We start from the raw sequence: 19,669 nt of genomic DNA, 5'->3' as shown, positions 1-19,669 counted from the left end.
GTTATGTTCTATGTCAGCACTATCCAATATGGAAGCTATGAGCCACATATGACCAGTGAGCACCTGAAATGGGGCCCGTGCAATGAGAAACTGAGTTTTTACATTTACATTTTTAAAATGTAAATGTAAATAGCCACATATGCTCATGGCTGCTGCATTGATCAGCACAGCAGCAGATTCTCCACAGTTCACCTAGCTGATGTCCTCAGCTACCAGGCTTACAGGCTTGAGGCCAGTGACAAAATGCACAGAATGGGGGAGCAACAGTTTGTAGAAAACTTGAGACAGACACAGAAACCTGGATCTGCCATTCACAGATCTCCTTTTCTTTTTTTTTTTTTCTTGAAGAAAAAGTTTGAAATCTTTAATTTTTTATGATGTTAAATCTCCATCATGAAAAAGTTCTTTAAAAATGAAATATCTTGGAGCCAAACCAACCCCTCCCGCTGGTTTCATTCAGCCCACGGGCCACCAGTTTGCAAGCTCTACTCTAGTTAACTTCCTAAGAGCAAGCATGACTTTATTATACCTCTGCTCCATCACCTCTCAATAAAACCCAAAAGTCCAACCTGCTACTTAAGGCTTTCTCAGCATGCCCTCAAGCTCTCTGTCCCACCTCCCAGGCACTAGCCATCTACTTGTGCTGGATGGATCTTGGGGTTAGTTCCACACTTCACTTTCCCATTCCCTTAAATAAAACTCACTTCTCCTTCTATGATGCTCACTGTCTGCCTGGTCACAGAGCCAGGGATCAACACACCTGCTACTTAAGACTAGAATTTAGTCCCTGGAAGCCAAACTCATCCAATCCTGGTATGAGTGCTGAGCCTGGTCTGTATCAGCTACTTACTTCATGAAGCTTTGTCAAAACTGGACAGACTGAACAGAGATAACTTAGTTTGCCTTTTCATAGTAGTTTCTAGAGCGCCTCATACAATGTTGAAGCTGCGTCATTGCCTGGGGTAATACCTGGGTTTTGTTGTTTCATGCCAAGAAAACTAAGGACATGGACACACATAACGAGTGAGTTTAAGAGCTGAGGTTTCATAGACGAAAGAAAGAGAAAGGAGAACTGAGAGAGAGAGAGAAAGACAGAGACAGAGAGAGATGCCCAAATGGGACTTCTGGCCCAAGGTGGAATGCACCGGATTTTATAGACAGGTTGTAGAGGCAGCTATTTACATAGGGCCCAAAGATTGGTTGAACCAGGTGTGATGTTTACATAGTATGTGGGGCATACTGCCCCACCCTAATCTTATTATGCACATGGGGTCTTTGCCTGGCCGGAGCCGTGTTGTCTTCTCCTTACTCTACAGGTGGTTTGGCAAACAGAAGAGAAGATGGAGTCGCCATTTTGAACACGCCTGGTCCAAGGTAGCCTTTTCCTACAGGCACAACTGCCAACATTCACCTGTGCAAGCTTCTAGTTTGCCTTTCTATGTCTGCAGCTCGATTTCACAGGCTGCTCTTTGTTAGAAAAGAAATGATTTTCAGGCTACTTTTCATTAAAAACAAAAACAAAAACCTTACTGAGGACTTCCTTACCCTCACTATCTGCCTAAATAATTTCTTTTTGACTCATATCAACATGAACACTTGGTGTGTTTGGGATGACAGGCAAGTCACACGAGGGATGACAACACAGCTAACTTAGGGAACAGCATGCTGTTTGAGTTTGTGGTCACACGGTAGCAAGATCCTTGCTTTTTCATAGCTCAGAGCATCCAGGAACCCAAAAGGAAAGAAATTACATCCTAACCAACCCTGAAGAAAATAACAAAACAACTTAGTCAATGTGTAACAACCCCAGAGGAAGTACATAACAATGGTGGTTATTCTTTCAGAGTAAAAGAATAAAGAATACCAGAGGCAGTTTTATTCTCCCTGTTTTTAAAACATTGTTAACAAAAAACTTATTTTCAATTCAAAAGTAAGCATGATTATTGAAGGAAAAATAGAGAATGGCAAAAGAAGAAGAAAACAGTCACTCATAGTCCCATGATTCATCAAATAACAATAATACATGCATTGGGCTTTTCTGTATCTTCTGTGTAGTATTTTCTTTCTTTCTTTCTTTCTTTCTTTCTTTCTTTCTTTCTTTCTTTCTTTCTTTCTTTCTTTCTTTTTTTCTTTTTTGCTAGTATTTGATATTGTTTTAAATTATCATTATAGTAGGATAATTTTTTCTGTTATTAGACATCTAAACATAATTTCACTTTTTATACTATTCCCCCAAGTGGATATACTGTTAACCACACTTTAGTTGGCCACTTAAATTATTTACAATTTGCATTCTTATAAATAAAGCTTGCAGAATATCTTAGTGAATACAACTTTTTCCATAGTTAGAATTATTTACTTAGAAAATATCTTAAAAAGTACAATTCCTCGGGCAAAAAATTTGAATATTTCACTGGACCTAATATATATATGTAAACTCACCACTTTTAGGTTGAGATCTCAGATCTGGAAAATGAATTTAGCGAAAGGACAGAAAAGTGAGCTGTCAATCAGCACAGTCTTTCTCATGTTCCTTCATAATATACCCTATTTTATGCCAATATATATGCTGTGGTGCATAGCAAACATGATCACAAATTCTTTCCATTGTTGTTTCCTCCTGCAATTTGACTTGGAAGCTCCATCCATCAAGATATGGCAGCTTTATCCATGTGGCCTGACTTGGTTAATAGACATCATCACACATGATGAAAACAGAGGCTTGAAATGTGCTTGCTCAAGAAGGCTTGCCCTCTGGCTGCCTTTGGAACTGAGCTTCCATGTGAAGAAGCCTGGAATAGAAGACACGGAGCAGATGAGGCACCCTATCTGGTTCCCCCAAGACCAACCTGCCTACAATTACCAGACACATAAGTGAGGCCATCCTGGACCATCCAGCTCCCACCAGGCCATAAACACCTGAAAGAGCCCGGCAGATATTAGTGAAGCCACTCAACCTACCCAGAGAATTGTGAACTAAATTAAACTGTTGCTTTAGATTACTAGGTTTAGGGTTAGTTTGTTACGCAGTGAAAGCTAACTGATACAGACATAGATTCTAAAACAGAATGAAATAATCAACATACCTGTACCATCAAGGCTGCAGAAAATGATTTCTGCATTTACATGTCTTCAAGATCTCAAACTCATAGCCAGCAGCTCCTTGCCAGCTGACAATATGTCCTTACCATGTTACATATACCAACAAATTCATTTTAAAGCAGTGTTTAAACAAATCTGCTAACTACTTCTTCCCTGCAAACAGAATTCTTCGTTCAAAAGCAGAGCCTTTTGTAAATTTTAGTTTTGGATGTAACAAAGGTCCCCATTTTCCTCTCATACTGTCCTGGAGCCTGGCTACCTAAGGGAAGAAAGGGACAAATAAATAATTGTGTGAACTCATCTTCTGAACCCATTCAAGAAAACTCTGGTTCACATCATCAAATACAGATAATATTCCATCTCCCTACTTCCCCGCGTCCCACCAGGGGCCAGGTCCTGTGAGCTGAAGGAATCTGTTAAGCTATAAAGGGGAAGAGAGAATAAGTGTGTTCTGAGCATGGGACCCATCTAGGCAATATGTCATATGGGTGAACTCAACTTGCTGAATTTATCCATTTTCCAAAATATTACAGAGACTGTTACCCTTGCTATTTCCTCATGAGATCCCAGAAAGCAGCCCCTTTCTAACTGAGTGGAAAGCTCCTTTAAATGGGTCCCTCTGTGCTGGAAAGGAGTCACAGTGCCCCTTGCCTGTCCACACTAGCTCTGAAGGAGAGCAGCTCCTGTTACTCTGACCATGTCTTTCATAGGCTGACAGCAGGAGGCCTGGGGGTTTGGCTGGGTTACTACTCCTACGGCACACAGAAGAGGCAGCATCCTTCTCCCTAGAACCTGGCAATGCTCCTGGAGAATAATTAGAGTCCAAGTACCAGTTATCATTCGCAGGTTTTGCAACCTGAGCAAGTCACTTAACACCACTGAGTCTCAACCTCCTTAACGATTTCACTGATTTCCCAAGGGGACTAAGATAGCACAAAGACAATTTTCAAAGGCAGAGTGTTAAGTGGGATTTGCACTAATCTTGACAATTGGCAAAGGGTAGTACTGAACAGATTCTATTTTTAAAAGCACAATCTAGTCTTCTATCAGACTTTAAAAGGCTGTCCAAATTCTTTACTGTAAAATCTTGTTGTACAGGAAATTGCAACATACAATTGGTCAATTTCAGTTGCTGGAACTTAAGGTTTTGCTTTAATGGGTTTTTGTTCTGAAACAGTTAGTTGGATCACAATATGTGGAATGTAGCTTCTGAAAAGCTCTTAAGACATGTGTATTTGAGAATCTATGCTAATCAATTGTCCAAAATGGTAACAGAAGTCACCCAAACCAAATTAAGCCTGTTTCTAGCTTTCTTTCTAAACACTTTTTGTGGCAATTGTGAATGGGAGTTCGTACCTGATTTGGTTCTTGGCTTGACTGTAGGCATATAGGAATGCTAGTGATTTTTGCACATTGATTTTGTATCCTGAGACTTTACTAAAGATGTTTGTCAGCTTAAGAAGCTTTTGGGCTGAGACTTTGGGGATTTCTAGATATAAGTTAACGTCATTTGCAAACAGGGGTAGTTTGACTTCCTCTCTTCCTGTTTGGAATGTCCTTTATGTCTTTCTCTTGCCTGATTGCCCTGGCCAGGAAAATACTATGTTAAATAGGGGTGGTGGCAGAGGGCATCCTTGTCTTGTGCCGCTTTACATGGAGAATGCTTCCAGCTTTTGCCCATTCAGAATGATGTTGGTTGTGGGTTTGTCATATAAGGCTTTTGTTATTTTGAGGTATGTTCCTTCAATACCTAGTTTATTCAGATTTTTTAAACATGAATGATGTTGAATTTTAATGAAAACCTTTCTACATCTATTGAAAAAATCATGTGGTTTTTGTCTTTAGTTTTGTTCATGTGATGAATCACATTTATCAATTTACATATATTGAACCAACCTTGCATCCCAGGGATAAAGCCTTCTTGATCTTGGTGGATAAACTTTTTGATGTGCTGCTGGACTCAGTTTGCCAGTATTTTGTTGAGGATTTTTGCATTGATATCCATAAAGGATATTGGCCTAAAGTTTTCTTTTTTTGTTGCATCTCTACCACGTTTTGGTATCTGGATGATGCTGTCCTCATAGAATGAGTTAACAAAGAGTCCCTCCTCCTCAATGTTTTTGGAATAGTTTCATTAGGAATGGTACCAGCTCTTCGTTGTACACCTGGTAAAATTCAGCTGTGACTCCATCTGGTCCTAGTCTTTTTTTAGTTGATAGGCTATTTATGACTGCCTCAATTTCAGAGCTCATCATTGGACCGTTCAGGGATTCAATTTCTTCCTGGTTCAGTCTTGGGAGGGTATATGTGTCCAGGAATTTATCCATTTCTTCTAGATTTTCTAGTCTATGTACATAGAGGTGTTCATAATATTCTCTGATGGTTTTTTGTATTTCTGGGTGATCAGTGGTAATAACCCCCTTGTTTCTGATTGTGTTTATTTGAATTTCTCTCTTTTCTTCTTTATTAATCTAGCTAGTAGTCTATTTTATTAATTTTTGAAAAAACCAACTCCTGGATTCATTTATCTCTTGAATGGTTTTTCATGTCTCAATCTCCTTCAGTTCAGGTCTGATTTTGGTTATTTTTTGTCTTCTGCTAGCCCTGGGATTTGTTTGTGTTTGATTCTCTAGTTGTTTTAGTTGCTATGTTAGGTTGTTGATTTGAGATCTTTCTAGCTTTCTGATGTGGGCCTTTAGTGTTCCCATTCACAATTGCCCCCAAAAGGATAAAATACCTAGGAATACAGCTAACTAGGGAAGTAAAAGATCGCTACAAGGAGAACTACAAACCACTGCTCAAAGAAATCAGGGATGACACAAACAAATAGAAAAACATTCCATGTTCATGGACAGGAAGAACCAATATCATTAAAATGGCCATACTGACCAAAGTAATTTGTAGATTCAATGCTATTTCCATTAAACTACCATTGAGATTCTTCACAGAACTAGAAAAGCTATTTTAAAATTCATATGGAACCCAAAAAAAGCCTAAATAGCCAAGGCAGAGAGGACAAAGCTGGAGGCATCACACTACCCAACTTCAAACTATACAACAGGACTACAGTAACCAAAACAGCATGATACTGATACAAAAACAGACACATAGACCAATAGAAGAGAATAAAGCACCCAGAAATAAGATCACAAACCTACAACTATCTGATCTTTAACAAACCTGACAAAAACAAGCAATGGGGAAAGGAGTCTTTATTCAATAAATTATGCTGGGATAACTGGCTAGCTATATGTAGAAGATTGAAATGGGATCCTTTCCTTACACTATATACAAAAATTTACTGAAGATGGATTAAAGACTTACATGTAAAACCCAAAACTATAAAAACCTTGGAAGACAAACTAGGTAATGCCATTCAGACATAGGCATGGGTAAAGATTTCCTGATGAGGACACTAGAAGCAATTGCAACAAAAGCCAAAAATGACAAATGGAATCTAATTACAATAAAAGATCTTCTACACAGCAAAAGAAACTATCAACAGAGTGAACAGACAACCTAAGAATGGAAGAAAATTTTCGTAATCTATGCATCTGACACAGGTCTAATATCCAGCATCTATAAAGAACTTAAACAAATTTACAATAAAAAACAACCCCATTAAAAAGTGGCAAAGGACATAAACAGACACTTTTCAAAAGAAGACATACATGCTGCCAACAAACATGAAAAAAAGCTCAACATCACTGATCATTAGAGAAACGCAAATTAAAACCACAATGAGATACCATCTTACAGCAGTCAGAATGGCTATTCTTAAAAAGTTAAAAAATAAAAGATGTTGGCAAGGTTGTGGAGGTAAAGGAATGCTTATACACTGTTGATGGGAGTGTAAATTCATTCAACCATTGTGGAAGACAGTGTGGCGATTCCTCAAAGGCCTAAAGACGGAAATACCATTTGACCCAGTAATCCCATTACTGGGTGTATACCCAAAAGAATACAAATAATTCTTTTATAAAGAAACATGCATGCATATATGTTCATTGCGGCACTATTCACAATAGCAAAGACATGGAATCAACCTAAATGATCATCAATGATAGACTGCATAAAGAAAATGTTGTACATATATACCATGGAATACTATGCAGCCATAAAAAGGAATGAGATTATGTCCTCTGCAGAGGCACAGATGAATCTGGAGGCCATTATCCTCAGCAAACTCATGTAGGAACAGAAAGCCAAGTACCATATGTTCTTACTTATAAGTGGGAGCTAAATGATAGGAACACATGGACACATAGAAAGGAACAACAGATACTGGGGTCTATCAGAGGGTGGAGGGTGGGAGGAAGGAGAGGATCAAAGAAATAATTAATGGATACTAGACTTAATACCTGGGTGATAAAATAATCTGTACAACAAACCCTCCTTACACAAGTTTACCTATGTAACAATCCTGCACACATAACCTGAACTTAAAATAAAAGTTTTTAAAAATGCTATTTTTTTCAATGCCAATGAAACAGATGTTATTACATTGAAAATATGATCCTTGAAATTTTTAAGAATAAACTTTTGTTCAAAAGCCTAAATAAAGCTTCTAAAGATTAAAAAAAAAGAAATTAAAAAATACTTTATTGTCATTTTCCCCAAATTCTGGCTGGAAAAATCCACTCACTCTCCCTCAGTGCCAATTGTCTGCATCTTCTATTGCTGCCACAGAAAATTACTATGGACGTAGTGACTTCAAACAACATAAATTTGGTGTTGTATTTTTCTGTAGGTCAGAAATCCAACGTGGGTCTCACTGGGCTAGAGTCAGGGGGTGGACAGGATGTGTCCTTTCTGAAAGATGTAAGGGAGAATTTATTTCTTTGCTTTTTCCAGCTTCTAAAGTCACCCACATTCCTCAGCTCATGGTCCCCATTCTCCATCTCCAAAACCGGCAATGTAGTAACTCTGAGCCTTCCTCCATCATTACATTTCTTTCTGACCACAGTCAAGAGAGATTCTGCTTTTAAGAAATCATGTGATTATCTTGGGTGTACCCCAGTGATCTAGGAAAGTCTCCCCATCTCAAGACCCTTAATCACATCTACCAAGTCCCTTTTGCCATGTAGGAACCACCCATAGTCACAGGTTCCTAGGATTCGGACATAGTACAGAGTAAATGCCCCTGATAGCAATAAGTCAAGCATACTCTGGGAGTGACCCTGTGTGGGAGACACACCTGAATGTGTGTTCCGAGCTAGGGAATCCGGGCATGGACAACCCGGAGATTCATTCCTTGTCTACGAGGGAACATCTGAGCCCCCTCAACCAGTCCCATGGACCTTGGGCCATACAGGGGATTGAGGCCCTGCATTTTGGGATAAATGAAGATTGTCAGGTGGAGGTCATTAAGGGGAGGGTGTTAAGTAAAAAATGCTATATGAACAGCATGCTGTTTGCACACAGTTGCGGTTTTCCTGTCCAGCCCACTGCCACTGGACTCTCTCCCCTGTATGTGAGCCCCTAATGAAACCCCATGTCCTGCTTCCCGGCTCTGTGTCTCTTCTTCAGCCTCTTGAACCTGGTGCCTTCCCTATTAATGTTAATAGGGGTTTGGCACAATACATGGACATCTTTGTGGGGCCGTGATTCTGCCTACAACGCCCCTTCACTCGTGTCTTCTACTGCCTGAATGCCTTGACAACTACTCTTCATCTATCAAACTTCAAACCACCCTTTCATGCCTCAAGTGCCATCTCCTTCAGGAAGCTTTCCCTGCTCAGTCTGAATGGAAATAATCTCTCCTCTGAATTCCTTTAGTGCCTATCTGCCCCGATCCCTTGGCAATTTAGCTTTTTAAACTCTACATCCTTCAGTTCCTCAACTCATCTTTTGGAGCCCTCTTAAAGAAAGGAGGACGTCCATGTGAACATTGCAAAGATCCAAGAATCTCAATGACACATTTTTAAAGGCTCACAATATTTAGAAATCGTAACTACTTAATGGATTGATCAAAACTGCCTTGTGCTAAATGTATTTTAATTTGCAGGGCAACCTAAAACAATTAAAAAGACATATATACTTTGCAGTAACCTGGAAAATATCTTTTTGAAGTCAAAAGACATCATGGGAGAAAGCAGTTTGTTCTCTTAAGCTCATAAAGCGATGGAGTATTGACGCCGGTTTATACAGATCACAGAAAACCCTTCTCAGCAACCTATGGAGAGGTTCTGGTATCTTCACGAAAGCCTCACCTTCTTCAGGATCCTTCTGTCAAATGGCTCCTCCAAATGTTTTCTCTCCATCCTGGACTTTCTGGTAACAAAGATCTCATCCCATTTTCAGGATCTTAAGTTGTCTTAAGTTGTGTATACCACACAGAAATTGCTGTCAATCAAGGTTATAAAATATTTTACACAAGCAGGCAGTGAAAAGGAGATTAGGAAGGGCCTAGAACAATAGGCTGAATCAATGGAGAAATACAGAACAAGTCTTTATGCGAGTATGAAGAAATCAGGTGATCTGGCCTTTAGAAAACTAAGTCCCTCAGGAGAGTGCCTCGGGGTGGGGGGTGTGGAATTCTAAAGTACTCCTCTTTCCCAGATCACTTCTTTTACTTTGGTTTAAGCATATAATATAGGTTATCACCTAAAATGCAGTTTCCTGTGCCTAAGAGCAGAATGGCTGTGTTCTGTGTGTGCAGGACCCTGGCAGGGAAGAGTGTATGAAGCTGGTTCTACTATAACACTTCTATAAAACTTCAAAGGCTAGAACTAGACTCCACAGGTAGAAAAAAAACCCAGGAAATTCAGTTCAATAATAGGAAGACATTTTTAAAAGTCAGACCTGTCCTCAAATGAAGTAGGTGACCTCAGAGAGGTCACTGTGTGCATGACTGTGGTGCAGGGATGGTGGATAACCCCACGACGTCTTCTAGACTTTGATCAAAGGGACCATTGCTTTTGAGGGTAAGGGACACAACTCTGACCCTAGGGAGGCTGGAAAACACAGGCCTGGGGTGGGTTGCAGACACGTTATCCAAGTTCAGAGACAATGACGTGGACCCTCCTGCCTCTATTTCCTAAGAGAAGCAGGGTGTGACTGAATGGCCGCAAATATTCTGATTCTGGTGTCCTGAACTTCGTGTCTGGGCCCTCCACACACTCGCACGCAATGAGGCTATCAGCAGAGCCTCAGAGGGAAGACAAGCATCTTATGGTAAGCGGCAAAGCAACTTGCTGGTATGATTCCCAAACCCTCTTAGCAGGTGCCAGCGAATAGCCTTTGCAGACAAGGAGATGGATATAGAAGTGAAGAACATCACATTACTGGACTCAGCAGAGAGCAGTGCTGTTTAAGATACCACCAAAGTGGCTTTAATGAGAGAAACCTCAATGACAAAAGCTGAGAGAACACAACAGGATACTCTAGGAGAAAATCTCCAAATGAGCTTGCTCTCCCCAGTACCTTATTTTTCTTATTTGAAGAATAGTTTTTCTTAGCAAAGATGCTGCATCTTTGAATGAAATTTAGGCTAATGCCTGCATAACATATAGATTATATATATGCAAAGCAGTGCCCGGAACATTGTAATAAATGTCCCATAACATCGTTATTACATTCATCCTGAGGAAAAATGGGCAGAACTGCAAATATCTTGATTAAAATACTTGTATTTAAGGACCCTACTTACACTTTTTGATAAGTACACTTTCACAGATGGATAAGGAATGCTTGGATTTTTCATCTCAAATAAAGCAAAAGTGAGTTATAACTGTATTTCACTATGGGCCTGGGCTGTGATTTCCACCCCAGGGAAAGAGGGAGAGAGAGACAGAGACAGAGAGAGAGAGAGAGAGATACTGAGAGAGAGATGCAGAGAGAGAGAGAGAGCATAGGAAGACAGGGATAGGAGGAACAGAGAAAGAGAAAGGGAGGGAAATATTCTTATCCCTCTACAGACTTGGCTACAGGACGTGGATGTGGATAAGGCCCTTCTCTTTTCAGTCCAAAACTTTGAGTGACCAACAGTTTCTTTAGGACTCAGCACAATTCAGATAAAAGATGGACTGGAGGCAGTATGAATGTTTCCTATACGTTCTTTGTCTTTATAGTGGATTGCACATGTGTATACTTTTAACCGATAACTTTCTCTTACAGTGTTGAATGTGCATTTCACTGTGATCAACAAACTCAAAAAATGACCTTGCATTGAGAAGACTGAAGGGTCTCCCCAACTAAGATTTGACAAATTCTTGAGTGAAACCTCTGTTTCTGCACCTCTCAAGGAGCTTGGAGCACTGGGAAATTTTTAATGAGGAGTGTTATCTGGATTATTCTCACTAGTGTGCTGGTAAACAACAGTAGCATTACAGAGTGGGGCTGGGGAGTCCTGATTTGTAGCATTTGCCAATTTCTATGGTTTAAATAATCCTACCATGACTAATTTCAAGCTACCGATGGCTCACGAATTTCCTCAAAATTCAACAGTCACCTCTCGTGAATGAGAATGAACTGGCTCACAACACTGAATCTATTCTCATCTGCCTGTGGCAAAAGAAAATGTAACTGTTGGTCGCCTGAGTATTCCCCCTCCCTATTTTTTTTTAATCAAATGTCCTTTTTCCATCACAGTCATTACATCTGCACGGGTCAGCCCATGGCATTATCCAGTAGAAGCTTTTACTCAGGGCTCAAACAAATAGTATGGAGACCCATGAAAAGCACGCAGGCCTTCCTCTTGCCAGTTCTCTTTGATTTATTAAATGAAATGTTACCCACATGGCCATGCCACAATTTGGCCAGTAGCTCCAGTTTCAAATAGATTCTCAAAATTCAGAGCACACAATTCCTGTGTTTGAGACTTCTTCTGTCTTCTTTCGTCAGAGGCACCTGGAAGTAATGTGAGGATTTGTCTTTGGGATGCAAGACGGGCACACATGGGAACACAGTGGGAGGACCCCGGGCCTACCTGCCTCCACCTTTGAGCTTGTTCATCCTCATCCTCTTTTCAACCAGTGTAGAGAGGACAACAGACAGAAGAGAATCTGGGGAACCTGCTATCATATATAAACAAATTCTTTTCATAATTTTAACAAAAGAGGAAACTCTATGTTTAGAACTGGGAACCCAGTATTCCTTTGGATCAATATTTATTCTCATCTTTATTTAAAAAATGAGGGAGCGGGTTCTCGGGCTTCAGTTTTTGTCCAGGTGACTGAATATTTTCTCCTTTCCTTTTTCAACTTTTTAAAGCTATGACCAACTTGTTCTTGACCAATTGATAGGGAAGTCTGTGGAAGGCAGGGCAGTGACCTCATTTGCTCATAGCTATTGATCGACTTTTAACTTGTCCTCTTGTCTTTCCTATGCCCTCTGAGTATTCAGGGCTGGCAACGTGGCCTTTCAGTCCTGGAGGCTCATAGCCCTGATCATCATTAATCTGATACCTCAAAGGCCACTTCTGCTGCAAATTACTTTTTATATGTGTATTGGTGGACATCAGAGCCGAAAAGAAGTGTAAAAGGAATTATTAAGCAAGAGAATTTTGGCTAACACATGCCTACACTGACACCAGAGTGTCACATTCCACACAGGAGCCAAGCAAAGAGCTTGGATTGTTTCCACCAGGTAACCAGAGTCTGTGTTTCAGAAGTATTGAATCTGATGTGTCGGGACCAATTCTCCCCTGGCATGTTTTTGAGGAGGTATAACAAAGGCCCATCTAACATGAACAAAGAGAATGAAGTTACAGAAGCCCACCCAGAAGAATGCAGGCACAAGAAACTGAAGGAAAACACTCTGCTATTGACATTTCTTTGGAAAATCTTCAGGGAGTGTAGACTTGGGGAAATTACCTTAAAAATTTAACAAATCGAGAAAAGGAGTTATCAGAAATAAAAATCAGGAATCTCAGCTTGTCTCTTAGAGACCAAAGTCTGTCTTTGAGGATGGGCTCTGAGTTCCCATGGACATCACCTCCCACAATGCACGCAGAGGGCAACGTGCTTCTGGCTAGCTTTGCTGTTTTCTGATTAATCCCCTAAGAAAGGAAACATTTCTCCCTGGAACAACTTCGTCATCGCCTTCCCTTTGGAAGGTTTTATCAAAGCAAACAAAGCAAAGCTACTTCTGGTGCATCACATCGAAGGTGGTCTGAACAAAGGAAGAGGAAAAATACAGTTCATGGTCTCTAACGGCTGCCCTCCTGAAGCGACCCGGCTCTGCCTGTTGCCTTTCTCATTTGCTGCTTCCAGCTGGGAAACTTTGCCCTAGCTGGGCTGGTCCAGTCAGATTTCCTTGAACACGCCCTGGGATTCCAACTGGAGTTTACTCTTCCCTCTCCATGTTTGGCTGAAAATGCCCTTCTCTGAGTATTTGTACTTAACGCCTGCCTCACCTTTGAGGCTCAGCTAATGTCCCACAATTCATGAAGCTCTCTCCTCTGTTTTTTCCTGGTCTGAACATCTTCCCATTCCACAATTTTTTGCCTCCTGGGATTCATCAATTTCCCAGCCATATTACAAGCATTCCTAGGTCAGGCTGGGCATGGTGGCCAGTCATTCAGTGCTTCGGGAAGCCGAAGTGGGAGGATCGCTTGAGGCCAGAAATTCGAAACTAGCCTGGGCAACATACCAAGACACTTTCTCTACAAAAAATTTAGCTGGACATGGTGGCATGTGCCTATAGTACCAACCACTGAAGAAGATGGCTTGAGCCCAGGAGTTTGAGGTTATAGTGAATCATGATCACACAACTGCATTTAAGCTGGTGTGACAGAGTGAAACCCTGTCTGTAAAAAAAAATAATAATCCTTAGGTCCTAGGTCAGAAACCAGATCCCAATTTATATTTTTATATTCTCAACAACCTAGAAAAATATTGAATTCTTAAGAAATGCTCAGCAAATCTTCCTGCAGTGGGGAGATAAAAACACTGAGGGTCAGAGAGGTTAAAAATGTTCCCCAAAGATGGAAAGTTAATAAATGGCAGAGCCGATATTCAAATCCATATTCTCCAAATCGTAAGTCACTGAGATCTTTTTCTTTCCTATAGAAAGCATCAGATTTATTTTTAAAATTCTCAAAACTTGATGAATCAATACTGAGTTGGTTTAGGCAGTTTGACTATGTATACTGATAGTTGTCCTTTATTGAACACCTGCTGTATACTGCTGGCACTGTACAAAATCCTCACAGCTATTATCTCTGTCCTTTTTAAGAACCACAGATCTCACCTACTCCAGTTATGACTGGCTTGGCCCTCAGTTACACATGGGAGTTCCCCAGGTTAGAGAAAGAAGGCTGTTCCCAAGAGTTTTTAATTACTTTTGGGATCAGCTGAGTCCATTTTTTTATACACATTTTACAGACTATAAATGAGTTGAGCCTTTTAGATGACAAGCAAGTTAAGAATAAAAACAAGATTAGAAACAAACATGTTAGATAATAGATGCTTGTAGAATGAATGAATGAATGAGGAGAGGATGCTTTAAAGAAGGAGGACTGGCCAGGCGTGGTGGCTCATGCCTGTAATACCAGCACTTTGGGAGGCCCAGGCAAGTGAATATCACCTGAGGCTGGGAGTTTGACCAGCCTGACCAGCATAGCAAAACCCCATCTATACTAAAAATACAAAAATTAGCCAGGCATGATGGTACATGTCAGTAATTGGGAGGCTGAGGCATGAGAATTGCTTGGACCTGGGCGGTGGAGGTTTCAGTGAGCCAAGATCACACCACTGCACTCCAGCCTGGGTGACAGAGTGAGACTGTCTAAAAAATAAAAAGGAGGACCATTGATCAGCTTCCAGATTCTACTGCCTAAGTTGCCATCATCTCAGTTTTCCAATGGAGCCAAGGTAAATGGGTTTTTCATCCCCAGTGAAAGTAGAATTAGAGAAAATGGACTTAGACACTTGGGCTAACAGAACAGAAGAAAATCTTCAGCTTTTCAGCTTTAGAAAATGGAGGGCCTGTAATATTCTCTATGAACTTATGGACTTTCTCTGCTTATCATATTCACAGAAGTATACATTATCTTTATAATCTTGATCTAGCCTTCCCCGGGGGCAGGAGCTGGACCTCATGACCTTTAGAGACATTGCTCTTCCTGCTTAGTTTTCTGAATGAGGCAGTGAGGTGTAGCGGAAGGAGCATGTCTTCCTGGGTTTGAATCTCAACTGGTTGTGTAACCTTGAAGGAGTTGTTTAACATCCCTGGGCACAGGTCTTCCTCTTTGTAAATGGGGAATAACAGCTACTATTTTGTAACAATTAGAAATAATACTCATGAAATACCTAATTCATGAAACCTGTTTAGTAACTGGTGATGGTTGTTACTGGTGCTGCTTGTTAATACTACAAAGATAAAGATCATTGCTCCTAGCCTCTTGCCAACCTGGGCAACAAAGGGCATCGACTGGGCTTAGTGCATGCACAAGTGCTCAGAAAATGGTCCAGGGCAGATAAGGACTCCAGCTGCCAGGTAAGGAGTCCTGGCTGCCAACTCCTGAGTACCACCAGACTTGACCCAGTTTCATTTCATTCTCCAGTTCTTCTCAGCCTCACTGCTCTTTCCGTTTCCCCATGATCACCTTTAAGTGGATAAATTCAGTCTTACCTAATTAATCTCAAAAATCTCTTTCTTAACTCTGGAGTAAAAAAGGACAGAGTCCAACTTTCTAGGCTGAAAATAAAAAAGCAAATAGAATTCATTTACTGCCTCTAAATAGCCTCTGTGTAACAACCAAACCACCTCTAATGAAGTCTGAAATGATGATCTCCTATGAGCAGTGCTTTATTGATTATACCCTGCTCAATGCTAATCAATCATTCCAGTGAGGATTTCTGCTGCAGGCTGGAGCTGATGAGCCAGGCTTCATAATACTTCATAAGACATGTATGAATACTCAGACTGTAAGCTGGGAAGTTTACTAAGCACAGACAAAGATTTCTACCAAAGGTCTTTGATGGATTCTTCTATGTCCCATTAAAGCTCAAGTTGCTGGGCCAACAAAATTCTTATCTGGACACAAGGACTTGTTGGGCTCCTAGACCCAAAGAGAAGACCAAACTAATCCTTCCTCAGTTTTCACTACAGCTCTCAGACGCTGGATGCATTGGAGCATGAATTATCTATGACTGCATAATAAGCCACCAAAAACTTGCTGAATACAACAATCATTTATTTAGCTTGGGATTCTCTGAGTTGGCAATTTGGGCTGGGCTCAGCTGGCTATTCTTCTGCTGGTCTCAGCTGGGCTTACTCATATGTATGAAGTCAGCTGCCACATCAGCTGGGAGCTGGTTGCTTTAGTATGACCCTTGCTGAGATGGCTCAGCTCTTCTTGCTATGTCTCTCATCCTCCAGCAGTCTAGCCCAGGCATGCTGTTCACATAGCTTCTCAACAGGGATCCAAGGGTCACTAGAGAGAACATGTGCTAATGTACATGCACTTTTCAAGTCTTGGATTGTGTCATATTTGCTCTTGTTCCATTGGTCAGAGCAAATCACATGGCCAAACCCAGCAACTTTGTGGGAGGGAACTATCCAAGGGCATGGATACAAGAAGGTGTGAACATATCGGGTACACAACCTACCATAATTGATTACCATAATTTTCTAGCATAATTTGAGTCTACCCACACTCTCACTTTAGCTAACTTTTGTGGGACATGAACTTGAGCTCATGTTTATCTTTCATTATCAAAATACTATCTCTTGATAGTTTACCATGTAGCAACCATGACTGGAAGTATTTTATTTGTGTCATGTGAGCCACACAATAATCTTACAGGATAGGTGTTATTGGCTGCACTTCAAAGATGACAGAAATGAGGCTTGGACTGTGCAGTAACTAGTCCAAGTTTGCTTCTGTTCCATTAATGACAGAGCTGAGATTTGAACTCAGCATCATCTGAGGTCAAATTTCAGCCTCTGAACAATTTATTAAACAAACGCCCCTTCCCATAAACCACTTTTTTTTTTTTTAAGGTTTTGGTGGATTTCGTTTTAATTTTGAGGCATCGGATAATTTATTTAAAAGCATGATAATTACTATGCAAACACATTGCCACAGGCAGCTGTGTCTCCTTCCAAAGGAAGATTCTTCCTCAATGGCTAGGGAAGCCCAAGAGCGAAGACAATGAAAAGGCTCTGCTCTGCCCTCGGGCCTTTTCCAAAATAGAGCTGGTGAGCCTGTGGGAGCCACTGAGGCCAGGACAGCTGTGATGGTATCTGCTGGCATTCAGGGCTGCTATGAGTCTGCCTGAGGGGGCAGCAGGCAGTACAAAAAAAAAATACAAAAGAGAAAAGGGAGTCATTGTTTCATTTTCAAAATGTTGAAATCAGCCTCCTAAAGTTTCCTTGCCCCACAGAGAGCTTGGGAGAACTAACAATGATTGGCAAAGAACTTGAAAGTTGAAAGTACCTTAGGACTACTTGGGGCTCTTGAATGAGAACTTTAGATTCTCAATTGCCATGTCGGGTCTGCAGAAAAAAAGCTGCCATTGCATCTAGGCCCACCAAACTGTGCCTCCCTTTAAGATGAGCCCTTGGGATCTCCCCTCTTTGCTCTGTCTGTCTCAGCCTTGTCCTAGAACTGGCCTGAAGAATTACAAGCCACTGATTTTTAACAAGAGTCTAAAAAGTCGCATGGCTGGATCTGTGGAAAATGAGCAGGGATGAGAAGCAGAACAAGTTTGCTGCCCTAATTCATTGTACTGACAAAGAGACTTTGATTAGTTCATTGCAGCGTGTAAGGTGTTTGACTTACAGCATCTTATTATACTTTTATTACAGCCCTGGAAGGAAGGTCGGGAAGGGACAACCACCTTCATTTTGCAGATGAAGGCGCTGAGCTCAGTGGGTAACTTGCCCAGAATAACTCAGTGATTGAGCAGCTTGGATAAGAACACATCCAGGTCTTCCGGCATTATGGTTTATGTTTTATTTTGCTTTGAATGTTCTTCTGTGTTTGGCTTTCCTTGGACACCCTTGATTCCTGAATAACTTGGAGAAAATGTCTGTTTCTGTAATTCTAAAGATGGCATCATCTGCCTCCCCACTTCAGTTCCTGCCATCACAAAGGAGACCCCAAATATGGTTCCTTGTGTGGCTTGTGATGGAACAGATGAGAATCAACACAGCAGCAACTACTTGCTTCTATTTTTATAAATACCGTTGGATGCCTCTCAAAGAATATATTACTGAGCAATTGGCCTGAAGGAGAGATTCAGTAAGAAGTTTTTAGGGTCTCATTGATTGATTCTCAAGGCTGTAAAGTCCTGTTACTACAAAACCTTCCATTGTCTTCATGTGCACATTGGACAAACACCACATTCTTCAGCCTGCCACCATTTATCATGCAGTTGTTTTATTTTCCCTACATCTTCAGCTTTAACCAGCTGGTCCTCCCAAAAGTCCCTCCGGCTCCCCTTTATTTGAGTTGTACTTCCCATTTGTAATTCCCCATCTCTTCCTCTTAGGAAAATCCTGTCCATTCTCCCAGTAAAGCTCAAAACAAAACTTGCTTCTTTCTGACTTCCCAAGCCCAATCAATGGCAACTCTATCTGTTGTATGACTTAGGCAAAAAAATTCCTGGAATTATCTTCAATTCTTTTCTCTCACATCCATCAGCAAGCCATGTGGCTCTATCTGGCAGCTAAGGCATTTTCACCACCCAGTCATTCTGTGTCTGATCCAAGCATGAAGCCCTGTTAGTATTTATTATATAACATGATCGGATACTATGCTTTGTGGTAGTTATTTTTACTACACTGGATACTCTTAGAAGACAGGGATCACCATTTATATATTTTTATATAATAATAATACCACTTCATGTGTGAATGGCACTTTGCAGTTCACAAACATTTTTGTTCTCACATACTGTCCTCCACGTTTGAAAAAAAGAGGTTGAGAGATTACTTCTCACAGCCAAAGGCTCAGATCTCCCATGTGAGAGACCCAGGCCTTTGGATTCCAAGTTCATTGCCTTGTACCCAGAAGGCACTCATTAAATAGTCCCTGAAATATGTGTCTTTACCCTTTTTAAACAAAAGTACGAGAAAGTAGAAGAGCCCCTTTACTTAAGCAGCACTGAACCCCTAATCTATTCAAGTGTATATTCTCAAAGCATGCAGCAGATCGATTAATTAATTAAATCAGCATGGTGACCAATCAAGATATTATTCACAATTTTATTTGTCTTTGTACAAATTCCTCAAAAGGAGTTGAGTAATTTTTTTTCACTCCCTGGAGTGTACATAGTAGCCCAAATAGTTTGAAAATAGTACAAACCTCTATCAACAGGAGAACAGAAAAATAAATTGTAGTATAGTCATACAACAAAATCATGCAAAGCAACAATAATAAACATAAATGAACTACTGCTGTATGCAACAACACAAATGAATATTATATACATGATAGTGAGTGGAAAAAAAAAATAGTCACAAAGGTATATGTGCTACAAGATTTTATTTACATGAAGTCCAAGAACAGGAAAAACAAACACTGCATATTGTGCTAAATGTCACAATAGTTGTTATTTCTGGATAGGTGAGGAGGGTTAGTATTGATTATGAAAGGGTACAAGGGAACATTCTG

This window comes from Macaca mulatta, chromosome 10, assembly GCF_049350105.2.
Source record: "Macaca mulatta isolate MMU2019108-1 chromosome 10, T2T-MMU8v2.0, whole genome shotgun sequence".
NCBI lineage: Eukaryota > Metazoa > Chordata > Mammalia > Primates > Cercopithecidae > Macaca > Macaca mulatta.
The sequence above is the reverse complement of the archived record's forward strand: the minus strand, read 5'-3'. Positions refer to the sequence as shown.